Source organism: Phasianus colchicus, chromosome 4 (assembly GCF_987193195.1).
Source record: "Phasianus colchicus chromosome 4, bPhaCol1.hap1.1, whole genome shotgun sequence".
Classification (NCBI taxonomy): domain Eukaryota; kingdom Metazoa; phylum Chordata; class Aves; order Galliformes; family Phasianidae; genus Phasianus; species Phasianus colchicus.
In genome coordinates this window covers 35874651-35889717 of record NC_143439.1, presented here as the reverse complement: position 1 = coordinate 35889717, position 15067 = coordinate 35874651, and the positions used below count along the sequence as shown (strand labels likewise).

The following is a 15067-nucleotide window of genomic DNA, read 5'->3' as shown; positions in this document are numbered from 1 at the left end:
AGAAGTAAAATAAAAAGGAAAACAAAAATACATTCAGATGGAAACAAAAAAGAGCAATAAAAAAACAGAAGTTGCTGTGTATCAGTATATATCAGCAATATACTTGTTGAGGGTACCAACTTAAAGTTATGCTTATGGACATGGTATATCAGGTATATGCACCTGTGGGCATACTCCAGGATGGTGTTGTAATATTTGCATGAGGTCTGCTAATAAAATCAGTTAGTGCTGATAGAGGCAACGGCAAATCAAGACTTGAGTCCCCAGCACTGTCCCAGGGGCTGTGTGTGAAATGAAACATGAATGATAGCCAGGAACTTTGCCCTGTCACACAGCTCTTCTCTAGAACTTCAGTGCATTTGGCTGCAGTGAACACTCACTGGCTGTAACACTGAGATGTGCAGACAAAAGTTTTCTGGAAAACTTCTTGTTCTTTTGCTTTGAAGTGACTGTAAACACATCTAAGATAAAAATATACTGAGCATTTGTATTATGTTGTTTGAAACTAGGTATTCTATTTCCCAAAGATAATGCAACAGTTAATTTTCTGCTTTACTTACAGTGCTTTTCCTCAGCATCAATTGCTACTAAATAAGTCCTCATCATTTTTCAAGGGTGTGACTTGCAACAGGCAGCAATAACAATTACATATTGTTTTCAAATAAGATGTCATTTTCCTTTCTGGCTAACAGCAATGATTTTTTAATGCATAACATTTGTTTAATAAAACTCACAGATGCTTCCTTAACAGTTGCAAAGGAAGAAGAGAAGAAAACAAAATTAAAGAAAAGGCAGAAAATATAAAGAGCAAATGAAAGACTTAGCTTCCACCACAACTATTCACATTGTGTCCAAGAAACATTTGTATACTTTTGTTGGACCAGACTGTAGTTTACATAGCAGGGATGTCCTATCTCTTGATTCCATGTTTTGCTGCAGCATTGTTTTGATTCTCTGCAAATGAAGGAATACAAAGAGTATCCATGTTTTATCAGAAGGCCCAAACTTCATGAAGATCACAGCATTTTGGCTTTTGTGTTTCAGAAGGCAATTCTGCAGAGCAAGACAGATTTTCCTTTTTATTACTCAAGGCTGCCATATCTCCACGATCTGCCTATCCTTTCTAGTTAGTTGAGCTCACTAATTTCTTCCCTTTCTTTGGAGTAAGAGGTAATGTGTTAAAATTTTTCACCAAATGACTTTTTTTTTTTTTTTTTTTTTTTTTTTGGTAAACTGAAATAAATTTCATCCTGCTCTCAAGTTTTCTGATCTTCAAGCAAACAAGCATAAAAGGAAAATCCACTTTGATTCCAAAGCTCTATTAAACATAACCAACAAATCTCAGCTAGTAACTTTGCAGCTACAAAAGGATGTGGGACCAAGAGAGTAGTTTTCCTCTGCTCCTCTAGCTGGCTGCAGAGCTTGTGTGAGATCTTTGTCTCCCAACTTGTGCAGCAACTTCAGCCTTTCCAATGTGTACTGTGGAACACTATGGGAAAGAAAAGGAAGAGGTTTATTGTACAAAGAGGGTCAGCATGGTGAAATCAAACATTCACAGTGAATGGAAAAGCCCAAAGGAACAGAAGAGGAAAGTCCGTAGTCCTGGATGTTTCTTACTCCATGTCTCTTTTGAGTCCATCAGGATATCTGGAGTGTGGTGGTAAGACACAAATTGAGAAATGAGTCTGTCAGCAAGGCCTAATGGCTGATGTCTTGAAGGAAGAGCTGGTTGACTGTGAGTGCTGTGGTCGAAGTGGCTGGACAAAATACAGGAGCCTCTATATCCTGTGTTAAAAAGAGAAATGGAGTTTTGTATGGGTGTCTGCGAAGCAGTGCTGCTTACCTACAACAGGTGTTCTCTTTGTGCTTGTTGTTCCAGCACTCTCTTCACCAGGACGCATCCTTCAGTTGTCCACTGCTCCTCACTGTACATGGATTTGAGTGTCTGAATGTCGTATGAAACAGGTTCAGAGAATTTTCACTCATCACAATCCTTGAATGTTAGCAGACATTTATGCAATATAGTATTTTCTATGGTCCAAGGAATACTGCAGTGAAAATACCGTTTCCCAATCTTGGGTGATCTGCTAACGTTTGCAAATCCAGTTCATATCACAGCACGACAAGGGGCTATTATAATTTTTAATTAAAAAGTGTATTCTTTCATAATGTCTTCAGCTCTTTCAGATGGCTATCAGAAAGCAACATGAGTCAGGCTTCACAGGGAATGGGGCATCACATCCTGACCTTGGCACATAGACATTTTTATTTCAGTCATCACACAAACAGCATTCTGGTGCAAAAAGCAGTGGGCAGGCATTGCCTGGTAATGGATGGCAGGCTGAAGAGGGAGCAGTTCCCAATTCACAGAGCTGCTGTGCTTTCCCAGATCAGCCTATAACTTGTGATAATATTGTGATCAAAATCTCTACTGGAAAAGGAATTTCCCAGACAACTGCAGATCAGGAGATACTTTCTCATTACCCACCAGAAACTATGAGCAAACTTGCTGGGAAAAATTCAAAATAAAGCCCAGAAATGCATCTAGTTTGTATGCCACAGCAAGTCCATGTATTTTTCTTTTCATCCAGAAATAAAGTGATAAATGTTCTGCTTTTGTGTCTCATTTCCTCTCTGTACCTATTAGAGCTAGATATTAGAAGTAACTGTAAAACAAGAGGAGACTGCCCTTTTTTTTAAGCAGGATTTCGAAGAAGAACTATCTAGTAATAATCATGTCCAAACTTGCAGAAATGTCAGAATCATGTCCTTGTAAGTCTGAAGAATTGTTAATGGATTGTTTTCTGGGGATCAGACAGAAAAATATCAGCCAGATTCACTGATGTCCCCTGATGGCTTAATGTTATTTTAAGCTGTAAAATTCCCATTAGTTTAAATGGAAATATGCACAGCTTTTAAAACAGGACAGCTATATGTTCCATGTACGTTTCCATGTACGATGTACATCATTGCAAATGTCTGAGCAAAAATTCATGGCCGTGTACTTCTACAGTCAGCCCGCGCTATTCCACAGGCATGTATTTCCTGAAGCTTTGCCTGAAGCAGCTGTGATTCTTCAGACCCTGGGACTCCATTGCTCACTTTCCTTAGGAGGTTGTGCCACAGTTTAGTACATATTGCTAAGATATTATTTTACTTCCAGCACTGATCCAAAATTTTATTTACATTAATTTAATTCTGTTCTTTTCAAATCATGTTCTTTTTTTCTTCATTGGTGTTTCGTGAAGGTGTTCTTTTTTTATTCCAGATAAGGTCAAACTTTTATTTGCAACTAGAACACAGTATTATTCCTTAGGTGGAGGGAGCTCATCTGAAACAGGTATAGGTAATTACGGGCTGCACTTAGGGGTCTGCTAAAACTTTCTGCTTGATTAATTGTGCCTGCTGGGCCAAGAATTGCTGTTAGGCATGAAAGCATCCAGTGCCATGCAGAGACAGCCCCCCAGCAGCTTTCAGGGCTGCCAATCCCCTTGTACCCCAGCAGAGACTTGGTGAAATGTGACTATTCAAAATTACTAGAAGAGAAGGAATGGGTTGTATTCTGTTTTCATATTGGCTGAAACCAAGAACTCTTCTAACAAGCCCAAGAAATTAGGTGGGTCTGTGCAGCCAAAGTAACATGCAGCCCAGTCAGACCAGGGTGTGCTGTTTGCTTTTACTTATTTAATTACTTTCCCACCAATTATGCTCAAAAATCAATCAGTGACAGAGGACTCCAGAAGCCTTTCCCAGCTGTTTTGAGCTGCATCTCCCAAAGCTTGCCTCCTGTAATGCAGTTTTAGCCTTACGTGCTTTAAAGTTAATAGACTTATTTGAGCAAATGGCTTATTTGAAATCTACACTGGAAAAAAGTGAGCATAAACGTGCACATGCCAAGCTATAAACACATTTATACAGTGCAGTAAATCGGTCCTGCTGCCTTTTCTTGGACCAACCAGGCCAATTACACTGCATGTACAGGACAAGAGGGTGGAAGTGGTTCAGCTCATTATGGACTCAGTAGCTCAGTAGGGACTGCAGCCATATCACCCCACTGGTTCTCATTTTGGTATTCTCTCTGTGGCCAAATTTTGGCCAGCTTGCTCTAAGCTTTTCATGTACTGTCTGCCACAAGAGAATAAAGATATTTTGGAAATTATCTGAAAAAGGTGATGGAAGTGTGGGAAAGGCTCCAAGGCAGATAATAGCTGATTGTTTCACTGTCTGACAAACTTGAGTAAATGTTTTTTTCTTGGAAGATCTGTTCAAATATGTGCTAGGCTGGGGATGCCAAGGAGTTTTCCTCTAGTCACTATGTAGCACCTGCTTAAATTTAAGCTTGTGTATGATCTGTCGCATGTATTGAAATGTTTGTGGGTTGGCTGTCATTCTTTGGACCCCAGATCCCATTCTCTCTGAGCAAAAGGAGCATAGAGAAAAAGATAAAAATCTCCTGGATGAGCTGAGGACTGGAAAGTGATGCCTCTTTGGCTACCTCTGTAGGATGTATCAGCTCTGTTATTGCCCTCAACATGGTATGGCATGGGACTCAATCCTTCATCTGGATACTCTTATTTTTTCTTCCCACAGAATAAAGGGACATACATAAAAGAAGGCTTAGACTCTCCTACTTTCACAGAATCACAGAATCACCAAGGTTTCTTAGTATTCGGCCTGCTTCTCCTAGTACGTAAAGCAGCCCCACTTGCTTTTATAGCAAGGATCTCTCATCAGCTTAATTTGTCTTTGACATTTTGAAGACATTTAGAAAAGCACCTCAGAAATTTCTCTGTCTACCTGTTTCCAAGTATGGTGTGTTATTCCAATTCTGTTACATTAAGTTTGTGTTGTCCTCACTACCTACAGGGTATGGAAGTTTTTCTTTGCAAATCCATTATAATGGCCAGATTTCTTGCTTGGATTGACAGTATATTTCATTGCTAGTACACCTGCTTTTTAAAGTTGCCAAAGACTTCATAGAGTTCTAGTCTGGTGTAGCTTCCAATTTGTTTTTTTCAGACTCCCATTTAGCCTTTGTAGAATGCACACTGCATAGACACTTACAGTAAATAACTTTACAATTACCAGTGTTTATTCTTTCATTCCCATTTTTCTGTATTTCCTGCAAATACACAGAGTAAAATATCTGACTAATTATTATCTTCATACAAAACAGCTCAGACTAATATAGCCTCCGTAATCTCCCCTTCTGTACTATATAGAAGAATGGCCTTCATAGGGGATACAAAATCCTCAGTGGGGTTATAAGGTGTAAAACATTTTAAATAAACCTCACAAACTTTTTTGTGACGCATGATGTGGCATGGTGTGTATGTAAAGTATTGGGGGTGCATTTCACCGTAATTCCACAACAAGTTAACAGCTAATTCTGCTTTCTGTTTACTTTGATACATCTAAACATATTAAAGTTCATTAGTTCCCTGACAGTTTGCAGTGTATTCCTGAATGCTTCCCAGCGGCATTCCCAACAGCAACATTGAAAATGTCCATAGAGATTTCAGGGCAAAAATCTGCAGAAAAAATAATAATTTACAATATGTACATTTATTTACTTCCACCATAATTTTTATTTCTGCTTTACTGACACTAATTAATTAGCCTAATTTAATTAATTCTTCTCTCATGGGAAGGTATAGTTGATTTTTGTAGCTTATGATCAAGGCAGAGCTGAGGAACACAGGGCTCCTAGCAGTATCTTACATGAAATCCTTTAACTCTGTACCTGTATGTGTAGACCAGATTGGGCCATGAAACTGGAGTACACTGAACCTGCTTTCTCAGTTTTCCTGAATTCCTGAGATCTAGAAACTGCCAAAATAACTTCTAGTGGAGAAGTTACATCCCACATGCTGAGCTAAATAAACCCCAAACCCAGAAGTACACATGCAGATACCATGCCTTGAGTTTCCCTTCAGCACCCTCAGTGAGACTTCCTCCTCTCTCTATTTGATCATACAAAGCTATTGAACCTTGCTTGGGTAAAACACAGCTGCAATGGGACAGATCTTCTCTTGTTCTGGATCAGAGTGACACAGCCCCCAGGCCTGCCTTGCACATCACTCCTGTTCATAAAATCACAGAATCACAAGGTTGGAAACGACCTGCAAGATCATCTAGTCCAACCACCCTCCCATTACCATTGCTACCACAAGCTACTAAACCATATCTCGTAGCTCTCATCCAGACACCTCTTGAACACTGCCAGGGACGGCGACTCCACCACCTCCCTGGGCAGGGCATTCCAGTGCCTGACCACTCTGAGAGAAAAAGTTCTTTCTTATGTCTAACCTAAGCCTCCTCTGGTACAACTTGTGGCCGTTTCCTTGGGTCCTGTTTGTTGCCTGGGAGAAGAGGCCAGACCCCTGCTCATCACAACCTCCCTTCAGGAAGTTGTAGAGTGCAATGAGGTCTCCCCTGAGCCTCCTCTTCTCTATACTAAACAATCCCAGCTACCTCAGCCACTCCTCATAAGACCTGTGGTCCAGACCCCTCACCAGTTTCATTGCTCTTCTCTGGACACGTTCCAGGTCTTTTTTGTAGTGAAGTGCCCAAAACTGAACACAGTACTCGAGGTGCGGCCTCACCAGTGCTGAGTACAGGCAGATGATTACCTCCCTGCTCCTGCTGGCCACACTATTTCTAATGCAGGCCAGGATGGCATTGGCCCTCTTGGCCACCTGGGCACACTGTCGGCTCATGTTCAGCCAACATCCCCAGGTCCCTTTGCTCTTCACAGTAATCCAGCCACTCGTTCCCAAGCCTATAGTGCTGCATGGGGTTGTTGTGGCCAAAGTGCAGGACCCAGCACTTGGCCTTGTTGAACCTCATCCCATTCATCTCAGCCCAGCGATCCAGCTTATCTAGATCCCTCTGAAAGGCCTCCCTACTCTCAGACAGATCGACACCACCTCCCAGCTTGGTGACACCTGCAAACTTACTGAGGGTACACTCCATCCCCTCATCTAGGTCATCAATAAAGATATTAAACAAGATAGGCCCCAGTACTGACCCCTGGGGGACACCACTTGAAATGGGTCACCAGCTGGACTTAACTCCATTAACCACTACCCGTTTGGCACAGCCCCCTAGCCAGTTCCTTACCCAAAGAAGGGTATATACCTGTCCAGACCAGGGCAGCCAGCTTCTCCAGGAGAATACTGTGAGAGACCACGTCTAAGGCTTTGCTGAAGTCTAGGTAGACTACATCAACAGCCTTTCTCTCGTCTACCAGGCAGGCCACCCAGTTATAGAAGGAGATGAGGTTGCTCAAGCACAACCTGCCTTTCATGAGCCCGTGCTGGCTGGGCCTGATCCCCTGGATGCCATGCACATGCCATCTCACCCAAGATGATTTTCTCCATAACTTTCCCTGGTACTGAGGTCAGGCTGACAGGCTTGTAGTGCCCCAGATTCTCTTTATGGCCCTTCTTGTAGATGGGGAGATGGGAGATGGGAGATGTGTGCAGCTGCATGTTGTGTTCCACACAAATGGACAATAAAGTATACAAATGGTCCTATAACATACTCCAGAGTTGCTGAGCTGTTTACACATCTATCCCTCATGCTCCATATCCTACAGAGGTGTTTACTCTTGTTAACAAAATATTATTGCTCATTAGTTAAATTTTAGTAAAACAGGTATATCTTTGAGTACTGGAGGTTGTTAATCTCCTAATAGGCTCTGTGGTTAGGGAAGAAAAAAAATCTAGTATTTCCCATGCTGCAGTATTGCCTGCTAATTTCTTGTTGATCTGTTTGTCAATGCTACTCTATTCTCTGAGTTGAGTTTGTACATGAAATCATTGTAAGCAATCATTTCACAAACAAAAACTGTACTTTTCTCCTTGAATGCTATTTCCAGGACCACTTTGTTTAATGAGAAGCTCTTCCGTAATTGCACAGCTTGTGAGTCCTGCTCCCAGCCTTGTGTTGCCGACTGCTGCACCATTACACCAGGCACGAATGCAGTTCTCCTGATTGTTTCCTGTGGCAGGATGTTGCATGCATTTACCATATCCCTGGCAACAGGGAGTCTGCCTTATGGCCATTTCAGAAGAAAGAAATAAAGTGAATCAGAATGAGCCATAGTCCCTGCAAAAAGGAGAAAAAAGAAAAGGAAGAAAGAAAGGAATAGCCACAGAGTGGGGTCTGGGAACATCAGGCACTGGTTTGACAACAACAAGGCAATGAACTGAAATCCAAGAGAGTGTTTGTCTACTTTCCAGCTGCACTAATAGCCATTTCTCTGCTAATTACCGTCCCTTTTGTGGAGGCGGTGCCACTAGCAGTATCATGGCAGTGGTGCGGCTGTACTCATGGTGGTCTCCAGGTGTGTGTGAGGCAAAGCTTACACAGTGAGTGTGGTTGGGGACATGCTGTGGGACCAGCCACCAGACAAGTTTCAGGAATGAGTCTAAATGCCTGGGTTTACTTTGTGTTGCTTGCAAACATCTTCACTCTTGAATTTGGCCAAAAAAAATGTAGCACTGCTTGTAGTTCTCTATAAAGCTCCCTGTAAAAATCCAGCCAGTGACTTGAGAAGCAGTTTGGTTGTTTTCCCAAATCTGAGATCCTTCTTGCTCCTGCTGTTCAGTCAGATGGAGAGTTTCTCTGAACAAAGCCTGGTACAGGACTGTGTGAATTCCCCTCCAGCCCTTTAGGCTGTGGATATTTATCTCACTTTCTTCTGTTGGCAGATCTGTCTTTGAAGGGCATAACCAGAGGCTTGTTTAAAGTAAAACAGAACCCCTCTCCCCAAGCTCTGTCACTCCATCCTGCCTGCAGAGCAAGCTATCAGCAAACTCTTGCAGCGCTTTATTGCAGGTGATTACAAGAAACAAGGAATATTTGGTTTCTTTGAGTGTATTCTGTCTTGGTCCTTACCCAGGGTGCCACTTCCACTTGGAAATGTTTTTCACCACTGTTATCTGAAGCCAGCAGATTATAACAAAAAGGGCTGATTATGTAAAAACAAAGTGACATTGGGCTGTCAAAGCAAAATCTCCTCTCCACAAATCACAGCCTGGGCCCTGTGCCCACAGCTGGCTGGCAGAGCAGCAGGAATGCCTTTGTGAGGCCAGTGCAGGGACTCATGCTGACCAGCAGCACCCCCCAGCAGGAACACAGCTTCCACCCCACTTGTCCCTGGGCTGGGTGCTGGAGCACGTGAGCATCTTCACACTGCCCTCACATGGCTTCTGTACATCACTTGCTTCTCAATCTGAAAAGACATGGGAGATAGATGAGGAGTATGGATAGAATATCTACAGCATTCATGTAAACAATCTGGAGCAAAGCACTGCCCTTCAAAACATGTTTGATTTGTAATAGAAGCCATATTCCTCTGCAGTGCTGAATAAACTGTAGCTCAGCAAAAAGCATAAGGTTTTGCAAAGAGTTTGAATTTTGTACATTGGCTCTGTGTCATAGATCATGTTTGTATATACATACATATATAAAAGAACATGATTAAGTGGATTCTTTTTATTTACATGATCATAAGCATGCTGTTGATAGCCACAGACTTCATTTTACACTGTGTCAAAGGTAGCTGTCTTCAGTCCTCTGCCTTATATCCCTATTTAGGGCTGACACTTCCACTAATAATTTCAATAGAAATTGTTATTTAAAAAAATGTCACAGAATCAGGGCAGGATTCAGCTCACCTAACATTTACTTAGGCACTTGGCCTAAGCTGCTTATTTTGCCTTTCTCTAGTGAATGGAAAGTAAAATATTTCTCCCCTGTGCAAATGTTCCCTTCGTATCATGGGGAGCACTCTAGAGGTACCTGTTTTTCTGCTTACTCCATTGGAGGGAAGTAGTTAATCCTTGATTCTTAACCAACTGAAGCTGGTTCATTGTGGTCTGAAATTACTATAACATATATATCTGATGTTTTTTGTAATTTTTAGTAATTTGGTTAAAATCCTTCCCCCAACATAGTATAAAACTGTTTAGAAATGTGTAAAACTGTTCCCTATTGCAGGATAAGGTTTTAATTTTAATTTTGACATCATCAGTAACAAAAACTATGATTTCAGAAAGGCTGCTATTATTGTCAGCAGAAAGTAAGCAGTCAGTGTCGGATTGAGGAGTTTGGTTTTAAGTAGAGGTTATTTCTAGAATGAATGGCTTTCATAAATTAGGAGCATGCTCAAACTACAAATCAGAGATTTGAACTTCCAAAAAGCTCCTCCTTGGCATGCAGTGATCTGACTTCTTTTTCCCTACTCCATTTTTTTCTGAACTGGCAATTTCTATACTAGCTGTGCTAGCTAAGGCCGATCCTATCAGTAGGAAAACTGCCATAAGGAAAAAAAAAAAAAAAGACTTTCACATTAGAGAAGCCCTGATATGAAAGGAATCTGGAGAGAAGATCATCGCCCTGGGATGAGGTAAATGACCTGAAAAGAGCTGTAAAATGCAATTCAGGGCCAACATATCCATACTCCTGGGCAAGATGGGAGCTCTGGAAGGTCACTGGTCATCATAGAAAACTGAGTTCATGAAAAAGGTGTTAAACCTATTTTTATTATAAAGAAAAAAATATCTCTTAAAAATGGGAAGCAAATGAGTTTAGCTAAACTGCATAATAAATACTAGAATTTCCTCCTGGAAAATTCTAAGGAAAAAGAAATTCCAAAATTATTTTGGTGCTGCTTTGTAAGCATTCCCTGCAGAGGGTGGGTTCAATCTAACTGCACTACTGCTGAGAAGCACTTTGTTACTGTAGAAAGTTTCTCCTGACCTCTCAGCTGTCCATTTGTGGTTTCCAGCTGGAAGGCATGGCTGCACGAGAGCTTAGAGTGGCCTGAACAGACTCAAGCAAGTTCATCAAAACCACTTACTTATAAGTTTCCTGCCTGGTGGGGCTCCAGGAGTGCTTCTGTGGGCATCCACATCCTACACCCACTCATATGGATGTGATCTCACTTCTGTTGGCGTTTCATCTGCTTCTCTTCTTGTGAAAGTATGAGGCAACTGCTCTGAGATGTTGGAGACCCCATGCTGTGGTTGTGTCTGGACTGCTTGCTCTTGTAAATTGTTGTGAATTATGCAATCAGAAACCCATGTCTTCTGCAGCTAGGCAATTAAGTTTATATTTATGTCTCATAATTGCAAACTGAGAAAAATGGGTTTGATTTAAAGTGGAATGGAAATTGTCAGTATCTTAAAACCTTTCCTGAATCTCAGAATCTTTTCTGAAGCTTCATTGTCTTCAAAAAGCACTTGTTCTTTGTAATTATGATAAGAGCAAACTGTTTTTCCAAGCAAATGCCATGTAAGATTGAGGTTTGTGCTCTTTAATTGCCTGTTAGTAATGAAAGGGCACTAGGACATCTGATAGAGAAAACAAACCAGATTATGTTCTTATACCCTGTGATTCACCGGGGCCAGAAGGAAATAATAGCCTGGGGGTTTAAGCTAAAGAAGAAAATGAAAAGTATGTAGAATTCATGGCAGATGCTCCATGTTATGGTGAGTAAGCAGCATGCCAAAGGATGCTGCCATCCAGACAGATCTTAGGCCATAAATGCAGTATTGCATTGCAAAACCACTGCCAAGTGTGAGTGTCCCATTCAATAACTTGTAGGCCTGGAATACCTGTTTTTCGTGACCCCTGAAATTAAGTCTGTTTGGTAACATGGAAAAAGTAGCAGCATATCTAAAGCCTCACGTTCTTTGTTCCCAGAGTTGTTTGCTGAATGGTTTGATCAAGTAGGTAGGCCTTCCCCATAGTGTGTGTCTGCTTTCCATGCCCTGTTTCCTATTAAAAAAGACGATCTTTTCACTTCCAGCTTTCCCTAGCTCCGGCAAGACTCACAGATCACTGTCACCTTGTTCCTGTTCAACACCAATCAATTTCCAGTTTTCAAACTGAGATACAGCAGTCACTCAGTGAACATATCTGCCTTTCACCAGCCTGGTAACATGCTCCTTATAAACAGGTGGCATTGTGTGCATCCTCCTCAGAGCCTTGTATTACACACAGACATTAAAGAGAAATGTTATGCTTGCCGTATATTTTCCCTACTTTGTCATCTATGGTATGGCACATTTACTGAAGCTGCTCCTTTTTCTATTTTAGTTACGAGTTGTGGGATGAAATTTGTTTAGAATCTTTTCAGGAGCTTGGATGCACTTTCACTAAAACTGATGGATGCTCGTGTCTCTGACTTGGCTGTGGAAGCTTCAGCTGTAAATCACAGACGTGGTAGGTCTCCTAAAATGGGGAGGGAGAGTGTACACTATAGTAAAACTGCTCCTATTTATTTCAACTGTTTTGTCACTGCCTTTTTTTTCTATTAAGAAAAATCAATATTCTGTTATCCTTGTTCAGCGCTCGATCTCACACCAAATCATTTCTCTAAAACAGTTTGCCATTTATGATGTGACATGACCGTTGCCTAAGTAACCCCAGCCCTGTTCCTCCCCCTCCCCATACAGCCCTTCTCACGATGGATCCCATATGGGATGCCAGTGGCAGAGCAAGGCTTAACTCTGCTGACCACTGAATGGGCCTTTACAGCGCTGCCAGCCTGCCATGGTTGGCCGACTGGGGAGCTGCACACGACAGGGGATTGAATTGTTTTGCCCATACGAAGCCCTTATCAGTGATGTGTATCTTAGCTGTTAATTACAACTTACAGCTTCCACTGTAGCTCTAGTTACATAATTAAGTGTCCTAAATTAACTTTCCTAACACATACTGAATTTCGTAAACTCTTCCCTTTTAATGTTTTTCCTAATTAAAAACAAACAAATAAATAAAAATAATAATAAAAAAAAAAAGTCGATGAAAGAAAACCAAAGAAATGACTGAAGATTTGACTGGGAAGTAGGCAGAATTTTAGGTAGAATATCTCTGGTTATATTCTGGAACCATAACAAGGTTTTCTCAATGTTTTTACTGTGGAGTTGCTTTGAAGAGAGCAATATGAAGTAAAACAGGAAGAAAGTGAAAGCTCAGACTCTGCTGTGTGCAAAGGTATGCATACAACATGGGGTTCCAGGAGAGATGTTTTCCCTTGAGGAATTTCCAAAACATCTGTTGTTGGCAAAGCTGAAAGAAACAGGAAAGCTCAAACTACAGTTTTGACTAGCATGTGTCTCAACACAAACTATTTCTAAGCAGGTACATGTGTGTGACTGTGAAATTAGCTGAGCTGCTGATATTCTTATAAATTGAGGAAAATGTAAAATTCACAAAGCCAAAGAAAGTACTTCTCAGTTTATACTGTTGCTGACTAATATGTCAGCATAGATCAGCACAAATGATAATACTGATAGCATCTTTATTGTGAGAGGAGTTTTTTGCTTCACATTCTGAAATGACTTTTTGCAGAATTGAGACACAGGTTGGTAGGTGGCAGTCAGCTGCAGTTAAGTTATACTACAGTGTATACTACAGTATATACTACTATACTACTTAATCTTGATATCTTTTGTCTAAGGACAGAAGTTCAGGGGGGGCGGAAAACAACAGTTTTTGAGATGGTCTGAAGAATTTTTATTTAACTGTATTAGAGAAGAGAAGAAACTCTGTGGAGTTCCCTGGAGTTACAGTGACTTGACAACAGTTTAAGTGCAGACAGAATATGATGCACAGTGTTTCAACTCTTAAAATTAGACGGTAACTGCAGAATTCCATTTAACAGGAAAGGTGCACCATTCTGTCTTTTGATATGTACTTTCTGTGCCATGTTCATCCTGCCTTGTTGTGGCTCTTGGCGAATCCCAGGGTGAGCATCTACAAGCCCCAGATCCCATCTCTCTGTGATACAAACTCAACCTACCAGAAAGCAGTCCAGCACAGCCGAGTTATGCTCCACAGACATTTATCTCTCTCACTAACAGTACGAAGAAATCCTTAACTCAAACAGTTACATGTATATGGCTGGATAGGCTGTCTGCAGGGCTCAGTAGGTACAAGATGTAGTGTAGTGCAGTGGGTAGACCCTTGAGGCAGGGACTTCCTAAGCCCAGGAAGGTGAAGAGCAGCACAACATAGCACGATGCAGATGTTACTGCTGTAGAGACTCCACTTCCATGTCCATGTCCATGATGCAGAGAACCAGACCAGACTTTTCCACCTCTATTATGGCTGAGTCAACCTGTTGAAAAGAAAATATGCATGAATTTGCTTCTTGCAAACAGTCTCTTGCTAATAGGAAACAATTTGTGATGTCTTTGGCTCTAGAGAAGTGCAAGGCACAATTAGAATTGTTCAACAGAGCATCTGGCTTGCCTCTGATGAATAAGAAAGGTCAGAGACTAGAGATTGATGTTGCAAGCTAATTGCTGAAATTATTTGTCTGGCTTGTGTTAGATGCTTGGCTCCTGCTATACAAGTTAGAAGTGCAGAATGCCCTCAGTGCAGTATTTTAAGTGCTTGTAGTACAAGAAACTATTCACTGATCATCTCATTAGAGGCTTAGCTATTTACATCTGGATAGGTTTTCATCTTTGATCTCATAAGAAAAATGACTGGAAGTTTAGGACATGTTTATTTGCTTTTGTAAAGACCTGGATCCAAGCAAAACACAGTTATATATGAGAAATAACAATGGGAAGTTCTAAATAAAAAATATATTTGACCATCTCAAGATACTGAAACAGAGATGTCCATGGTTAAAGAATTCAAGAATGCTGACTCCTGGCTTCCATTTGACTCCCATTGCAAACCTAATTTCTATGCTACTAAACTAAACAATATACTTCTACCTGTGGACTCATGAGTTAGCTATATGCTCATTATTTGGGTTGGTTTTTTGTTGTTGTTGTTGTTTGGTTTTTTTCTTCTAGTCTTTCAAAAAACTACAAGCAGTGTAGCCTCAACATTTCATGAGCAGAGAAATGTCTGCTCCTATCTATTGGTGAGCAAGAGAAGAATGCCCCAAAACAGTCAATCTGTTCAGTTGTTCACCCAGATCACTGGATGGACATACAGTCCAGAGGTAGGGCCTCATTGATACCATCTATTGGTTACCAAATAAATGGCCTTCTTTTTCTTTCACTCCTCACTCCTCGAGTGGCATTCTGGA

The 15067-nt window shown here is 41.1% G+C and overlaps 1 long non-coding RNA gene across 11 annotated transcripts in view; it reads left to right on the top strand.

Annotated features, from left to right (window-relative positions):
• LOC116231236 (uncharacterized) overlaps window positions 1-2644 on the top strand; it is an 88234-nt gene extending 85590 nt beyond the window's left edge. For 9 of the 11 annotated variants that reach the window (XR_016466071.1, XR_016466073.1, XR_016466075.1 and 6 more), the window contains one exon: window positions 563-1227. This is a non-coding gene — a long non-coding RNA (uncharacterized LOC116231236). Of the gene's footprint in view, window positions 1-562; window positions 1228-1261 lie in introns of those variants that run through there. The other 2 variants (XR_016466072.1, XR_016466070.1) reach the window with 2 other exon arrangements.
• Window positions 2645-15067: the final 12423 nt, after the last annotated feature.